The sequence below is a fragment of the Panthera onca genome, chromosome B3 (genome assembly GCF_046562875.1).
Source record: "Panthera onca isolate mPanOnc1 chromosome B3, mPanOnc1 haplotype 2, whole genome shotgun sequence".
Lineage (NCBI taxonomy): Eukaryota > Metazoa > Chordata > Mammalia > Carnivora > Felidae > Panthera > Panthera onca.
In genome coordinates, this window is record NC_138344.1 from 106,370,830 (window position 1) to 106,387,781 (window position 16,952).

At 42.1% G+C, this 16,952-nt stretch overlaps 1 long non-coding RNA gene across 1 annotated transcript; it reads left to right on the forward strand.

The window, feature by feature from the left end:
• The first annotated feature begins 1,017 nt into the window (after window positions 1-1,017).
• On the forward strand, window positions 1,018-14,404 carry LOC132669937 (uncharacterized). Its single transcript, XR_009606297.3, has 4 exons — window positions 1,018-1,747; window positions 3,093-3,165; window positions 8,351-8,413; window positions 10,968-14,404. It is a non-coding gene; the product is annotated as an uncharacterized LOC132669937 (long non-coding RNA).
• Window positions 14,405-16,952: the final 2,548 nt, after the last annotated feature.

Below are 16,952 nucleotides of genomic sequence, written 5' to 3' on the forward strand. Positions count from 1 at the left end.
GGGTATCAAAACAGTGGCTGAAAATTGAAAAATGTTGGGAACTTCTCATTGTTTTCTCTATAAAATAAGCAACCATGCATTTGGAAAATATGAATTTTTAAATATAGTCAACTCTTGAACACAGGGGTTAAGGACACCGATCCCTGCATAGCAGAAAATCCACATATAACTTTTGACTCCCCAAAACATAACTACTAACAGCCTACTGTTGATTGGAAGCCTTACCAATACCAATAACAATAACCAATTAATACTCATTTTGTATGTTATATACTCTTTTGTTACAAAAAAGTAAAGTAGAGAAAAGAAAATATTATTAAGAAATTCATAAGGCGGGGAGGTGCCTGGGTGGCTTAATCAGTTAAGAGTCTGACTCTTGATCTCAGCTCAGGTCATGATCTCATGGTTCGTGGGACTGAGCCCAGAATCAGGCTGTGCGCTGACAATGCAGAGCCTGCTTGGGATTCTCTCTTCCTCTCTCTCTGCCCTTCCCCTGCTCTTTCATGCTCTCTCTCTGTCTCAAAATAAATAAATAAACTGTGAAAATAATGAAAAAAAAATCATAAGGAAGAGAAAATATATTTACAGTACTGTACATATATTTACTGAAAAATATCTGCATATAAGTGGACCCTGCAGTTCAAGCATCCTGTGTTTTTCAAGGATTAACTGCATCTTTTCCACTTTGGTTTTATTTCTCAATGTTGGGTATGCAAAGTTTCAGGGTTAACCCCATGAGAGCACTCAGGAGAACTATAAACAATCACAAAGTTGCTTCAACTGTAGGAGAGCAAGTGGAATCCTGGTTAGCATACAAAGAGCTCATGCGATCTGATGAACACCAGACCCCTCAGAGTTAGGAAGTGGAAGTATTCTCGCTCTCCAGAGACACTTTCACACTATTCCCCTTCATCCTACACTCTTACAAAAACCTCTCAGGGTGCCTGGTGGCTCAGTTGGTTGAGCATCCAACTCTTGGTTTTGACTCAGGTCATGATCTCATGTGCTGACAGTGAGAAGCCTGCTTGGGATTCTCTCTCTCCCTCTCTCTCTCTGCCTCTTCCTCTCTCTCTCTCTCTCTCTCTCTCTTTCTCAAAATGAATAAGTGAAAAAAACACACACCTCTGCTCTTTGGTTCACACTGTACAGACATGCCCTACCCACCTTGTAATAACACTCTGCTGATCACCTTTTTGCTTCTTGCTCCCACCAACTGAAGGAATTTCCTGTCTACATGGCTCCCACCATTACCCTTGAAGATCTCATTATGCAAGGGCATGACCTACCCAGCATCCCTACATCTCAGTTCCTTTACCTCCTGATTCCTGATTATCTCCATTCCTCCACAGCCACCCTTGGTTGCACTCTGCACTTGCTACCGCCAAACATTCATCACCTCACAAATCACAGTTTCAAACATCCCATTTCTTATTCATGATCTCACCCCTCCAGCTTTCTCACTTGGCCTTACTGAGCTTTTAGATCCATGGATCCTTGCGCCTTGGTTTTTTGGGGTGTTTTGTTTTGTTTTTGTTTGTACTTTTGGCCTCCCTTCCCCCATACCGGCTTAGATTCCTGGGCTCATCATTATAATTACCCTGTTGCAAATATGCTAGGTTTACTCAACCTCTTCTTTCATAGAATCTACTTACAGGCCCCCAGTCCTGGATGAACTTCACCATCCACCTCCCCTGTGTCGATGCCTGAGCAACTGAGTATTGTCACAAAAGTCAAAAAACCAATTCAGGTTAGTATCACAGTAAAATCTCAATTACAGATTTCAGTGGGTAGTCTACATGGCCCAGCAATCTTACTTTTGTTCTCTAGAAAGTTTGAGTTCCTGTTCTTCCCAACTACTATTTCTCTGACTCCCTCAGTCTCAGAAGATCACCTGTTGCAAACATTGTTGATTTGTCCTTATTTATGAAATCCTGGTTTTGTTTCAGTGACATGGAATCACATTTGGGCTAAGCCAGCAGTTTTTAGCCTGTTATGTGAACCTTCAGGGGAACACAAAGCCTTTCCGAGGGAAGATGAGCTTTGATCCTCAATTACCTTGTGTAAATTTCTCTGCACTGATCCACCTGAAAATGTCCTGTTGGTCCTCTATTCTTACCTCCCTCTGGCAATTCCTTCTTTGACTTTATAAAAGAAACTCATGGGGCGCCTGGGTGGCTCAGTTGTTTGAGCGTCCGACTTTGGCTCAGGTCATGATCTCACAGTTTGTGAGTTCGAGCCCCGTGTCAGGCTCTGTGCTGACGGCTCAGAATCTGGAGCCTGCTTTGGATTCTGTGTGTCCCTCTCTCTCTGCCCCTCCCCTGCTCATGCTCTGTCTCTCTCTCCCTGTCAAAAATAAAAATAAACGTTAAAATTTTTTTAGGGGCGCCTGGGTGCCTCAATCGGTTGAGTGTCTGGCTTCGGCTCAGGTCATGATCTCACAGTTTGTGAGTTTGAGCCCCACGTCGGGCTCTGTGCTGACAGCTCAGAGCCTGGAGCCTATTTCAGATTGTGTGTCTCCCTCTCTCTCTGCTCCTCCTCTGTTCGTGCTGTGTCTGTCTCTCTCTCTCTCAAAAATAAATAAACATTAAAAAATTTGAAAAAAGAAATAAAAAGAAATAAAGAAATTCATGCATTTCACTGTTTTAAAGTCTTACTTTGAGACATTGTACAGTGCTGCAAGCTCTGATGCAGTAAGTCTGAAATGTTATCAGAGAAGCTTTCTTTAATTAAGGCATCATAAACTCATGATAGGAATTCATGTCTTTATAACATATTTCCATTAGAAGTGATGCATAAGTTTAGAAATGGGGCATTTGACCCATATCAAAATATTCTGAATTGTGATATAGAGTGTGACAGTTGGAGGGATGACAATTTTCATTTAATAACGTATAAGAAATGTTGAAGGTGGTGTACCTTGTTCTATCTGTGGCAAGATTCCAGGATTTCTCTATCTTGGATTCATGTATTCAAGATTGTAAAAAAGCATGCTGGCCAGTACCGATCTGCAGGAAAGCTAGTCTCTGAATCTTCACCATTCACAGTAGTGAAAAAGCATCAGATGAATACTTTCCTTTTATCTGTGTCTACAGATGGTCCTCAGTTGTATATTTTGTTGGATTTCAAGGAGGAAGAGGTGAAAAGTTCTATACTGACCTCTCACAGGTAAGCAATACAGCTTAGAGTAAAAGAAACAGGAATCAAAGTTAATGTTTTATATATCTGTCCAGACTAGTAGGAAAACATCTTCACTACTATTTACCCAAAGATTATTGAGTGTTGTAAATCCGCATTCATTTTTTCCTCAAGTGAACATCTCCAACTGGCTGTCAGCATCAAACACTTACTTACTAGTTTATTTAGACCTACCATCATTGCACATGTTTTGGACTATCCCAACAGAAACATGCAGTGGATTCTAGTATGCACTTCACACCTATTGCTACAACGTTGTACAATCCCGGAGAGCGCCATTCCTAGGCAGTCCTGTTGACAACAATCATTACTGATCCTTTGTAAGCCTGAATGTACAAGGGCCCATTATCTTCTGCTCCTCTTTCTCTCTTATTTTCTGTAAATTTGCACAAAACAGATTTGACTGTACTGTGGAAAGTAGAATTTCTATTTAGGTACAAGTTTAGGACAGTAAGTTCATTAAATGCAAATGAGGATGTAAAGCTGTCTCCATCCTCTCAGATTAAGGTATTCATTTCAAACAATTCTAACTGCTCAGCCCTGGACTTTATGTGAAGGGAGAAAACTAAACCTTTATTTGTTGAAGCGGCTTTTGGTTGGGTATTCTGTCATTTGCAACCAAAGTGTCCCAAACTGACTCGCCCTCTTAATTCATTTCTCACAGAGAATATTGCATTCATCAGACTGTGCCTCCCAACCGTCAATCCCACAGAATTTCCTGGACCCCCACACACTCTTTCTCTCCTTTTCCCACAGTGGAAGAGATGTCTTTCCTCTGAGTGAAGGCCATTCAGCCACATGTGGTTTGCCTGCCAACTGAGGACCTTGCCCTGGTAGTTAGTTACCCTCTCTGTTTTGCATCTTTAGCCTCTTACTCTGCACCCAAACTTTCCAAACAGCATTCTTCTATGTTCCACCTCAAGCAAACAACAAAAAATTACCTCCCTTGATGACACCAGCTCCCCTGCCTGTATTCTTTGTATTGCTCTTCTTTCCAGCCAAGCCTCACAAGACTTACTGCACTCACCATCTCTGCTTCCTTTTCTTCTTCGACACCACCAATCTATAAAAGCAACTCTTACAGTTGTGACAATTATGTCACTAAATCCAACAGATACTTCTCAGTCTTATCATATTTAACTTCTTAGCAGCATTCGACACTGTTGATTACTGACCAGTTCTTAAACCATTCTCATTTGTCTCCTATCAGGCCACACCCTCCTGGCTTCCTGCACCCTGTGGCCATGGCATCTCAGACTCCTGTTCTGATTCCTCCTTCTCAAACTGCTTCTGAATATTGGCCCTCCTTGTGGCTCTCTCCCTGTCTTTCTCCTCTTCTTGTGGTCTGTTCTGTCAGCCCAGAATGATCTCATGTGTATAGGCAGTTGACGTTCAAATGTGTATCTCCAGTCCGATCTTTTTGCTGAGCTCCACCTTTGCATAAGTGATTGCTAACTTGACTCTCTATTTGGGCGGCTCGCAGGCACCTCAGACTTATGATTTACAAAATCAGACTCTTAATCTTTACTCACTCAAATGTGCTTCCCCCTTTGGTATTGATGTAAACATCAATAAATGACATCTTCATTTCTGCAGATGGTCTTGCTAGAATACTGAGTGCATCATCCCTGACATAGCCCTAATCCTATCTCACCTCTTTCTCCTTCAACCCCAATTTCAATCCCAAATAAGCCATCATCAAGTCCTATCAATTTTACCTCTAAAATATCCCCTGTATCAATTCACTTCTAGTTGTTTCCACTTTAGCAACAATCTAAACCACCAAAGACTTTTACTATAGCTTCTTACCTGGTTTTCCTTAATCTTTTCTCTAATCGATTCTTCACAAAAGAGCCAGGCAATGACTGAAGAGATAAAGTTAATCATGTCATTTCCCATTTTGAAATAGCCCTTCAATGGCTACCCATTGTACTTGGATAAAACTCTGCTATGTTTGTTTCTTTTTTCTTTATTTTTTACTCAAGTATAACTAATATACAGAGTTATGTTAGTCTCAGGTATGCAATATAATGATTCAGCAATCTTATACATTACTCAGTGCTCATCACCATAAAGGTATTTATTTTTAGTATAGTTGATACACAATGTGACATTAGTTTCAGGTGTACAACATAGTGATTTGGCAAGTTTATACATTATGCTATGTTCACCACAAGTATAGCTACCATCTGTCCAGTTACATCGCTATTACAATATCACTGTATTCCTTATGGTATGCCTTTTATTCCTGTGACTTAGTGATTCCATAACTGGAAGCCTGTATCTCCCTTTCCTGTCACCCGTTTTGCCCAACCTCCCACTCCCTACCCCACTTTGGCAACCATCAGTTTGTTTTCTGTAAAAGAATCTGCTACCTTTGATGTTGCCTATAAAGCACTACCTAATTTATCTCCCTCCTACCATTCCAATCTCATCATATGTCTCTCCACTTGGCTCACTGTGACCCAACCACATTAGCCTCTGTCTCTGCTTGACAGAGTTCCTTGAGAGTGCCAAGTTCTTTGCTATTCAAGGCCTGCTCAGTGTATAATGCTCTTTTCCAGGCTTTGCCTTCTAGTCTAAATTTAAATGTCATTTCCTCAGAAAGTCTTTTCCTAATGCCACAACCCAAGTTTTACCCCTTTCACTACTCTATCCACAATGTTCATCATCAGCCGGATTACTTTTCTTACATTTTTTGCTACTTTGAACTGTCCTCCTATGAACATTTTTACATATGTATGCAAGAGTTTCTCTAAGGCAGTGTTTTCAAACTGGGGGTCCCAATCTGCTGGTGGGTAGTAATAATATTTTTTTTTTAAAGAAGAAAGAAAAATAAATAGAAGAGAATAGAATAAAATGCTAGAGTACATTGCATGTAACAAGTAAATGTAAGCTTTGTTTCATTAAACTTTTAGTGTGTGTGTGTGTGTGTGTGTGTGTGTGTGTGTGTGTTGGATTACAAGTTAAAATAGATTTATTATTGCAGGTCAAAGTAAAAAATGGTTAGAAAGCCACTATTCCAGGGTATATTTTAGGAATGTATATCTTGGGTCACAGTGTCCAATTATAATTTTAAACACAAATTATAGGAAATCAGAAACTCCAGTGGCAGGAAAAAATTAGATAGATAGATAGATAGATAGATAGATAGATAGGTAGATATTGCACTTTGCCCTTGGTTTACTCATGCTAGTTTCCATAAACTTTGTTCACATTAACAGTATCTTTTTTAAAAAAGGGATAAATTCTTAGAATAAAATATCTTACAGATATTATATAAGAGGTAAGTTATTTATGTAGAAATCAGTGTTGTTTAAGCACACAGAGCAGTGACAGAAACCAGGAGGTCTGAAGTTTTAGCATGCATTCTCTTTCCATAACTTTCCACATCACCAATTTACATTATGGCTAGAAATAAATCCTTCATGTTTATTTAAACACTAAAAGTGCAGAACACGTTTATTTTATTGTGTAAAACCCTACTGGAAAAATCCTGGCTGCTTAGGATAGTAATCCCCAATCCATGGACAAAATACCACCTCCATGCGCTGTTTTCTATTCTCGGTCCCACTTGGTGCACTGCCGCCCTTTCACCCACCTTTGCCGCACAGCAGAGACCTGTCACTGTGCCAGGTTTACCAAGCCAGAGCAGACAGCTGCCTCGGTGCAGCCCTCGAAGGGAACTGAAGGACAATCTACCCTGAAGGATCCACCCAGTGCCTGACTTCCCACTGTCTGGTGTCAGCCAGAAGACCCTTGTTAAAATCCAACTACTTTACATAGGAGGAAGTCATATTTTTAAACCATTAGTTTTAAAAGCAGGACCAGGACCTTGAATGAATGGGATGGAAATAAGTGGGATCCTCCAGCTGGCTGGGGTAGGAAGCAGCAATGGAACCTTTAGTGAGGAAGCAGGCTGAGTCCCCCGGCTAGATGTGGAAAAGAAGGGCTGGAGACAAACCCTTCCTACTAGCAGTTTTGCTGTGCCTCTCAATACTGTCCCTGTCACTGTGGGGACGTGTTGGGAGCACTAGGAGTCAGAGCAGGCACTTCAGCTCTGTTCTATTCAACCTCATTCACACGCTGCCTCCATTGTGAGGTTTCAGGCCTGGCCCCACGCTCGTGCTCAAACACAGTTTCCCAGAAGTCAGTATTGGGAATATAGAAACCAACCAAGTTTTGGATACCCGTCTGGTTTATATGTCGCCCTTTTATTTCTTTTGCAATTGTCTTTAGGACTGGCCTGACCCTTCTTTTAGCCAGCTTTGTTTTTTCAATCAGCTCCAAATAGATATTCCATTTGAGTGAAACCAGTACTGCCCTGTAGCCCAAGCCAGCAATGAAAAGAGGAATGCGAGATTTCAAAAGCAATAAAAGAAAACAAAACCAGACAGAGAACAGGTCTGTTTCTTGGGACACATCAACCTTACACCACGTTGCCGGAGTCACTTTTTATTGAAGATGACAAACAGATAAAATCCCTCCATAGCTGATGTAAGAAAGAAGTCTTTTGGTAAGAACAGAAATAAAGAGAACTCGGGTCCTGGCTGAGATTGCTGGGCCAAGATTCAGATGTGAAGGGGGAGTTGTGAATAGTTCCCTTACCTCTGATGTATAAGACTTGACTTGATTTTGCTCCCAGGAGCCCATGGGCTCTGACTTTGGGAGCAGGCGGCAGAGAGGCAGAGTTCCTCATCTTCAGAGTCCACAACTTCTACTTCATCACTTACTCACTCACTCCCAGGCCAGGTTTTGATTAAACTCATTCACAGTGGGGTGTAAATGACAAATGTAGCTCCTTGTTTGGTTTTGACCCTTCTCCTAACAGAAATTCACAATACACATTATCATATTGGAGTATTGAGAAGTCCCACAGAGAAGGAACCTGTCTAACTTTGTTTTGTCCACAGTGTCCCAACTTATCTGACCATGGTCTTTTTTGTGCCCTCTGAATAACATCATTTTAGAGGGAACTAGCCTTGTGAGAAACGTGTTTCTTTAGGTTAAACAAATACCTCTGTCATTCTTTCAGCCAACAGTCACTGAGGCACAGTGTATGCTGGGCACCAGTGAGTAAAACAGGCACCGTTATGAAGCTTATATTCTTTAAACAATGTATGTCTTCTCCCACCTTACTAATATAATCACTCAGGTGAGGATGTGGCTGAGCCAATGACTGAAGACATCTGAAGGAAGATACTAACCAGATGAACAGGTAGGAAGTACAAGAAGAACAAGGTTCTAGGAACAGGGAACACAGGGACAAATATCTGGCATTAGGAGAAAGCATGGTGCCATTCAAGAAGCAGAGTGAGAGCTTTCCCCCTGTTGGAGGTGGAGGGGGTGGAGGCCAGATATAGTCAGGAAGTTGGTTGGGAAAAGATTTGTTTTGGCCTGAGGGTCCTTCCCAGTGCCACTAAAATCACACTACCTCTGTGCCACTCGGCACTTGCCAGGTTCCAGGCAGAGGCTCTATCAGGTAACTGCACAACAGGCATCAATGCCCTCGTTTTCCAGAGGAGGAAACAAAGGTCAGAGAAGCATGTGACTTTCCCAAGAACATACAGTCATTTGGGTCAGAGTCAGGATTTAAACTCAAGTCTGTCTGAGTCCAAAGCCTTGTGCTAATATAACGCCCTGGAGACAGCTGCCTGTACCGTCATGCATAGCCTCTCCAGAGCACCTAGTTCCTAAATGCTTCTGTGCCCTGGGGAGGGCACAGCCCGAGGATATGACACACACATGTCACATTAAGTGTTAGCACTGGAGTGGGACACCAAAAGGCACCTTTCAGGACTCAGAGTATAATTATGAGTGCCAAAAGTGGACACAATTTTCCATTTAATGCTTTAAAGTAGGCTGTACACCCAAGCTCGGAAAGGAAGACCAGGGTGCCCTTCGGAGGTCTTGATGCTCCCGTGGCTCTGACCCTGAAAGGTGGCAGTGGCCTTTAAATGCCCCAGGAGCAGAAGCCTTGTGTCATCTCACGGACCTCCATGCCAGTGCTGCAGACCCCAGACCCCCTCTGGGAAGCCCCAGAGCCCTTAGAGAAAGTTTTTGGTGATGTGAATATGCCCGAGGAGATTCATGGCTGCCAAAAAGTGCTTGAGGTTGGATGGTGAGGCAAGGAGGAGTTGGTTTTAGGATTTTTAGACTTAAAGCTTTATCTGATAAGTAAAACCATGTCCTCAAAAATCCCTAGGTCCGATCTACTTCCTCTCTGGACTTTCTTAAATGTACAGTGGCAGACAGGGCCAGAACCCCATGCTCCTGACATCCTCTATATCATGTAATCGTGTGTGTGCATGCACGTGCTTGGGTGTGCACACATACACTATGCTTTCCAACTGAGTACATTGTGCCTTGTACCAGCTATAACCCTAAAGGCAGTTAAATTCCAGGAATCCTAGAGCTCCTTAAATCTAATAATGGTCCCAGTTGGAGATATCCCAATGAAATGTCATCTTTGAAGCTAGCCTTCAGGATGCTCCCTTGGGCTAGCCATGTGAATACCCATTGGCTTCCATAGGGAGATAGTGGGAGACTCTAAAGGTGCAGCTAACTCCTGTAGATCCTACTGCCCTTCGGAACCTTGCCACCCAAAGAGGGACCTCTTTGTAGGGCACAGTCTTTCACAACAAATAGATCTGAATTTGATTCATGGTCTTGCTATGTGATCCTGGGCAAGACATTCAGCCTCAGTTTCTACATCTTAAAATGGATCTAATACCTTCCTGCTGGGACTGTTGCAATGATTAAATGAGCACATATAAATCAGCTCACAAAATCCTGGATACATGGTAAGTCCTTAATAAATGATGGTAATTATTTCCTCAGTGACTACCAAGCAGAAGAAATCAAGGGCCCAGATGGGTAAGCAGAAGGGTCTAGCAAAGAAAGTCTGCAGCTGTGTAATCTCTGGCTCTGGTGACCCTACCTCTACCCACTCTAACCTCCAGTTAGACCTAAGTGTTCCTGAATGGGCTGACAGGTGGTCTGGGTTATCAGCCATCTCCCTGAGCCAGGGTGTGTCTTCAGAATTGAGGCCACGAGGGGTAGTAGATCAGGAATTATCTTCACAATAGTTCTGCCTTCATGATATTAAAAATAATTTACGCTCCCTGCATCTCACTTTTCTCATTTGTAAAATGAGAATAATGATGACACCTCTCCCACAGTGCATTTGTGCAGATTAATGAGACAATGTAAAAAGGTGCTTTAGGGTATAGTTATGTTTTATGATGGAGACAGAGAAGTAATTGTTCATAAATTTGGCCTCTGCTGGGAAACTTCCAGTAACAATGAGTTCACAGAAAGGATCACATTATTGATCAGTTATAGCTGTTTGAAGTTTTCCCTTTACATTAAAGCAGATGCCTGGTCTTCGTCTCAACCCTGACACATGGATTTCGTAGCACAAGTCCCAGATTAAATCAGAATCTCTGAGGATAGGAGCTGGGCTTATATTATTTACAGGCCCACAGGTGACTGCAGGACAGGCAAGACTGCTCACCACTGACCTAAGGATCAAGAATGACCTGGAGTTGGGGCAGAATTCTCTGGGGCTATTGATATGATCAAGGTCTATGGATGGCAAGGACAGAACCCCACCCAGTCTGACTCAAACTCTACCCTTGTGGATAGGAATTTGTCTGGAACAAGAAACAATATATTAGGAAAGTCTCCAAGTGACTTATACCTTCTAGATTTATCCAACTTAACATCCAAATGACCAAATCTCAATGTATTCTTCTAATTGTCTCCCCTAGGTATCTCTGAAGTGTCTCAGTGGGAGCTAGAAAAATGGCCACAGCAAGGTTGGCTGAAAGTTCGGAGAGACTGAACACTGTCAGGCTTAAGGGCTGTCAAACAGTGTACTTGGAACAAAGTGCAAAGTGAGTGAGGAGACTTCTCTACCGAACCCTACTTAACTGGTGCCTGTAAATAATTGGAGTAAAACGGACACATTCTAAGGCATGAAGAAACTTTAGCCACTATTAGTTTGTAGGTACATAAGAGATTCAGCTCACAGGTCAAGAAAGTGTTTCACCATATGATGTCTTTTGTATGGTAAGCTATTTAAAGTATAGAATACAAGCAATACAATTATAAGGAAAATTTTCTGACTTTTATTATAACATTTTGCCCCATGCTCTTCAACATATTTATATGCTTTTTAATGTTGTCATTTCATATAAAAATTTTGTTATGCCGCCGAGCAGATTAGGAGCTCCTTGAGGGAAGGGATTCTATCCTATACAACCGATGTGGAATTCTGGGTGTTTGGTAAGTGCTCATCAAATACTTCATGGAACATTGAATATTGTGGACCTTGTACTTTATGCTGCTAACTCCAGGTCCAAGATACGGCTGGCTTCTGTGGAAAGTACCACCCCAGCACCTTATGTCAGACTATGACAAAATATCCCTGGGAAGCCCCCAGAAGTTTGTTTGGTTGCTTTCTGTTGTTGCCATCACTTGAGTGACATGTGGGTCTCCAGAGAGAGACTTTGCATTCTCCTTTTCTCACAGAGCAACATGCTCACTGTTGGCTGAAGGATACGTATGTTTTATGGAGAGCAGATTAGGTTACACATAGGCATTGTCTTCACTACTCACAGCACCAGGCACTGCTTTGGGACAACAAGCAGTCTCCTGACTGCCACCACGGGTGGGATCCTTCGTAGCTCAAAGCTTTGACTCCCAACCTGTCCTAATAATCTGTCTTGCTTGTGCCATTTGGTGTTGAGATCCCTGATTTCTGAAGGCATAAAGTAACTTTTGCCCAGGATTTGACTTTCTCTCCTTCTAACCACTAGAGCCCACACCAACCAATCTCCTGAAGCGCTATTGTGTCAGGCTTGAAATGGAGGCTCAATATTGTTTGCTGCTTTAAGATGTTATAAAGTCCAGAGGCTCCCCGGTGGCCTAACTGCAAGTTCCCGTCCCTTGTCTCTTCATGCGGATGTCTCTTAGCCAAACAGCCCTCCTCATCATGGGGACCAGGCACACCACCTGTTTATCATTCATCGTGTGCAGGATTCAGTTTCCTGTCAGCCCACAGAATTACTCAAACAAGCCAATCACATCCTTCCTTGGGAGCCAGGGGGCACCTCACTGTCTTGATACTACAAAGTTTGCTTCCCACAGCCCCCACTTGTTCACCCTGACCTCAAGTGCAACCCTCATGTGACTCTGTGTGGCATGGAGTGTCCTCCTCCCCCAAGCTAAGTATATATGACCAATAAACTGCTGTTGATCTCGTCTGTTCAGTGTCAGGTGTCACAGCCATGCCCATAATCCCAGGGCGGGAATCCTCCCCTTACTGATGGGGTGAAGTGGAGGCGATTAAAACGGCTACGCCCACCCCGTTCCTGAAGTGAATCCTCTGGCTATTAGTTCTTGTGCCTGTTTCTCAGAACTCTAAAGTTGCACCTGTTCCCTGTGGAGTTTTGGATTCTTCTGCTGCCCTTCTGGAGGGCTCTCTGCTGCATTTCCCCAGACTTACCCACCCTCGGTTCTTCACACTGAGCCAGTTACTGGCTCTTGCAATACCAACAACAACATGGAAAGGATTCAGGAGCCACTTCTTCCAGTCAATAACAAGTAATTATTAAATATTTCACTGTCTTTGTCTGGCAGCATTGATGTTCTCCAAATCTTCTTCAGTATTTTCCTACATCCATCCCACCATGCTGAGGGCATACACATATAGTCTGGGGATAAAGGGAGTTTCTGCTATGGAGACTCAAATGTCAGATAGTTATACAATAGTATGCCTTAAAAAAAATAAAACTCCACTACTCTGAATAAGAAGCCACTTCATTTTTTCACTTTCTAACAACATGGAAACTCACCAAAGTAAGGTCATGGTAGAATGCACTATTAACTAACCTATCTACTTCTAACTACAGTTTGTACAGTAGGCTTTCACATGCGCTCAGGAGTCAGAAGGGAAAAAGAACACCCCTCCTGTGTTACCTCTACTGAATACTGGGGGGATTCCTCCCCTATTCTAGGATGTAGATCTCCCTTCTGCAACTTTACGGCAGTCTGACCAGTTCACCTGAAGATTTAAAAATTAGATGTATTTGCATTAGCCAGAAGATATAGGTGAATATTTACCTAACTCCTGATTAGGGAAGGCCTAAGTTTAAAAGCAAAGTAAGAAACCCTAATGAGAAAAGGTGGTAGATGTAACTTTTTCTAAAATTATAAATTCCTAAGTGAAGTGAAAGGTCAAATTGGGGAAAAGATAAAACAGATTTGGCTGTCAATGTGTTCATGGTCTTACCACTAAAAGTAGTACTCACAAAAAAGACAGATATATATACCCCAATAGAAATATTCTTACAGAAAAAGCATCAAAAGGTATGATTAAGGAGTTAACAAAAGAAAAATACAAACCACCAATAGTTCTATCCAAAAGATCCATCATCTCTAGCAAACAAATAACTACAAATTAAAGTTAAGACGAAGATACTAATTTTTGTCTATCAAACCGGCAGTGAGTGGGCTCTCCCACCTTGTGAGTCTTGGAAGGCAGGGCTCATCCCTTCCTATGAGAGGTACACACACCAGCTACTCTCATTCCCAGCCTCTAGGCTTGGGCACTCAGATGTAATGACCCAAGATTGTGCATCTATTGCTTGTCATGCCTAGAAACTGGAAGAGAGCAGAACTCTTTCTGGCTGCTACAGCAACATCCAGTTTCCGGGAGCTGCCGAGGTAGTGATGCCAGCATGGTGTCTGATGTCCAGGCCCAGGGCCAGTAGTGGCAGCAAGTGCAGGCTCCTATTCTGCCTCAGTGGCAGTAGCAGAGGAATTCTTGCTGCACTGGGTCAATAGTGAGCCATTGGCTGGGGCTCTGGCTGCCCAGCCTTCCTCCATTGCTGCCCATTACCTAAGCCTTAGGTTCTAACTTTCCTGACAAATCTGTGGGCTGCCCAACACCTTGTAATCAAATCTCACAGTAGTGTCTGTTGTTTGACTGATACAGTGTTATATACAGAAAGCTTTCCAACCTTATCATTTCACTTTCAGGACATATCTTAGGTAAATAACTAGATGTGCACATTTAAGTAAAGGATTTCCTTCTATGCCCTGTTGAGAGGAGCAAAAACATGGAAACAATCTGAATACAATCTCTCTACAATAGGGAAAATACGTGTGGAATATTATATAGTGATTAAAAATTGTGTTCTTAAAGAATATTAACAGATGTATAAATACTCATAATACTAAGTTTAAAAAGCAAAATGTTCAGTAAAAGTCCAGTTTTTCACAAATAACCACAATGTTAATGGCTTCTTTCTTTTGGATATAAGATTATTGGTTAAGTTTTCTCTTCTTTGTATGTATTGGGTAACTTCTTTTTTTTAATTTATATTTCATTATTTTTTTTATTTTAGAGAGAGAGAGAGCAGGGCAGTAGAGCAGAGGGGGAGAGAGAATCTTAAGCAGGTCCCACGCTCAGCATGGATGCAGTGGGGCCAGATCCCATGATTCTGGGATCATGACCTGAGCTGAAATCAAGAGTTGTATGCTCAACTGACTGAGCTACCCAGGCACTCCTATTTTGGGTAACTTCTAATCCTTCTAATAATGAACATGTATTGTTTTGCTGATATCCAAAAAAGTGAACAAAAGCTAAATAAGGAAACAAAATAGATTTACCTGAAATTATCAAATGGGTAAATTGGTCTTTTGTTTAGTTGTGTTTCCCTTTTGCAGTTTGATAGTAGATATTCAACTGGCAAAGAATGGGGGAGAATTTAACAAGCTTCTGAAGAGATCCAATACCCCATTTTCTGTAGGCTATAGACTGAATGCTTGTATCCCCCTCAAATTCATATTTTGAAATCCTAAGCCCCAAAGTAATGGTATTAGGAAGAGATTAGCTCATGAAAGTGGAAGCTTTATGAATGGGATTATTGCCCCTATAAATGGGACTCCAGAGAGCTCCCCCATCCTTTCTACCATGTGAGGAAACAGGAATAAGCCAGCCATCTATGAACCAGGAAGCAGGCCTCACCAGATACCTAATCTGCTGGCACCTTGATCTTGGACTTCCCAACCTCCTGGACTGTGAGTAATAAATTTCTGTTGTTTATTAGCCACTGGGTCCATGGTACTTTTGTTTTAACAGCCTGAACTGAGACACTATATTTTTTTCTCAGCTACCCAAAGAACTGTCTCAATGAAACAATGATTTTAATTTAGGAAGCTTCATTAAAACAAAACAAAAAGGAGCCTGGAATTCATTTGTTCACTCAAGGCAGGAGGTCTGAATTAAGAGAAAGATGAGACGATAGGTATATGGACTGAGGGAGAGGCCCACATAGGAAAGGTGGAGGGTCATAAAAGCAATACAGAGTCTAAAAACCCAGGGAAGAGAAATCTATCCTCATTCTCCACTGAGAACATGTTAATTGTCTTTGCCTTATGCTGATGCTGCTCTTAATAACACTTATTACAATGGCAGGGTGCTTTACAGTTTATGAAGCACTTGTACTTCCCCATATATTATTATTAGGCTCATTTTACAGGAGAGAAAATTAAGCCCTAGAGAAGTTAAATGATTCATTACATGTCTCATGTTATTTTGTGGCAGGACTAGGCCTACAAACCAGGGCTTTTGCTCTCGTGATTATTCCTGGAGGTGGCAGAGTGATTGAAAGCTTGGGCTCTGGAGCCAGATAAACCTGGGCAGGCACCCAGCTCTGCCCCTAACTGTGCGAACTCAGGGAAATTGCCTAGTCCTCCTCAGTTTCTGTTTCATCATCTCTGAGCGAGAGAGAAGAGCACCTACTCTGAGAGTCTCTGTGAGAAAAAAAGGCAGCTGTTACTACCCCACCATCTCCTTGACAAGCCTTGTTTTCAGTCTCCCAGGACCTACATCCCTGTTTTGAGTCAAATTGTGTCCTGCCCAAATTCATATGTTGAAGTCCTAGCCCTCAGTACTGTAAAATGTGACCTTCTATGGAAATAGGGTCTTTGCAGATGTAAGGACTTAAGTTGAGGTCATGCTGAAGTAGGGTGGGCTCCTATTCCAGTATGACTGGTGTCCTTATAAAGAGGGGGAATTTGGAGACAGACACACACAGGGAGAATGCCATGTGAAGATTTTAGCTATGCTGCCACAAACCAAGCTGTCAAAGCTAGGAAAGAGACCCAGAACAGATGCCTCCCTCGTGCTTTCAGAGGGAGCATGGTCCTGCTGACATCTTGATTTTGGACTGTGGCCCTCAAACTGTAATACAATAAGCCAGCCAGTTTGTGGTACTTTATTATGGGAGCCCCAGGGCACTAATACAATCTTCTACCCACTGTGGTGCTGGTATATCTGTGTCAGTACCTATTCAGTCCCATAAAGGGTTTTTGGTTTTGGTTTTTGTTTTGTTTTACCATCACTGGATTGCAATCAGGTTCTCTCTGCAATGCTTGCAGCCAAGTTCATTCATCGGAGATCATCAGAAGGGAAATCTTTGAATGCTGGAAAAGGAAACCTAGGATTAAAAAAATAGGTTTAAAAAATAGTCTGATCGTAAAAGTCTCACTAAAAATATATCTTAACCATAAATGGGCTTAAAGTTGCCATTTACACTTTAACCACCCACCCCATTAGAGGGGGCTCTCCCTTCTAGCCATACTCATTCTGTAGCAATAATTCCCACCTTAGAATCCCTGGGGATGACGCTTAGGGAAATGTATTTTTGAAAAGTTTTCCAAATGATTTTGATAGTCAGCTGGTT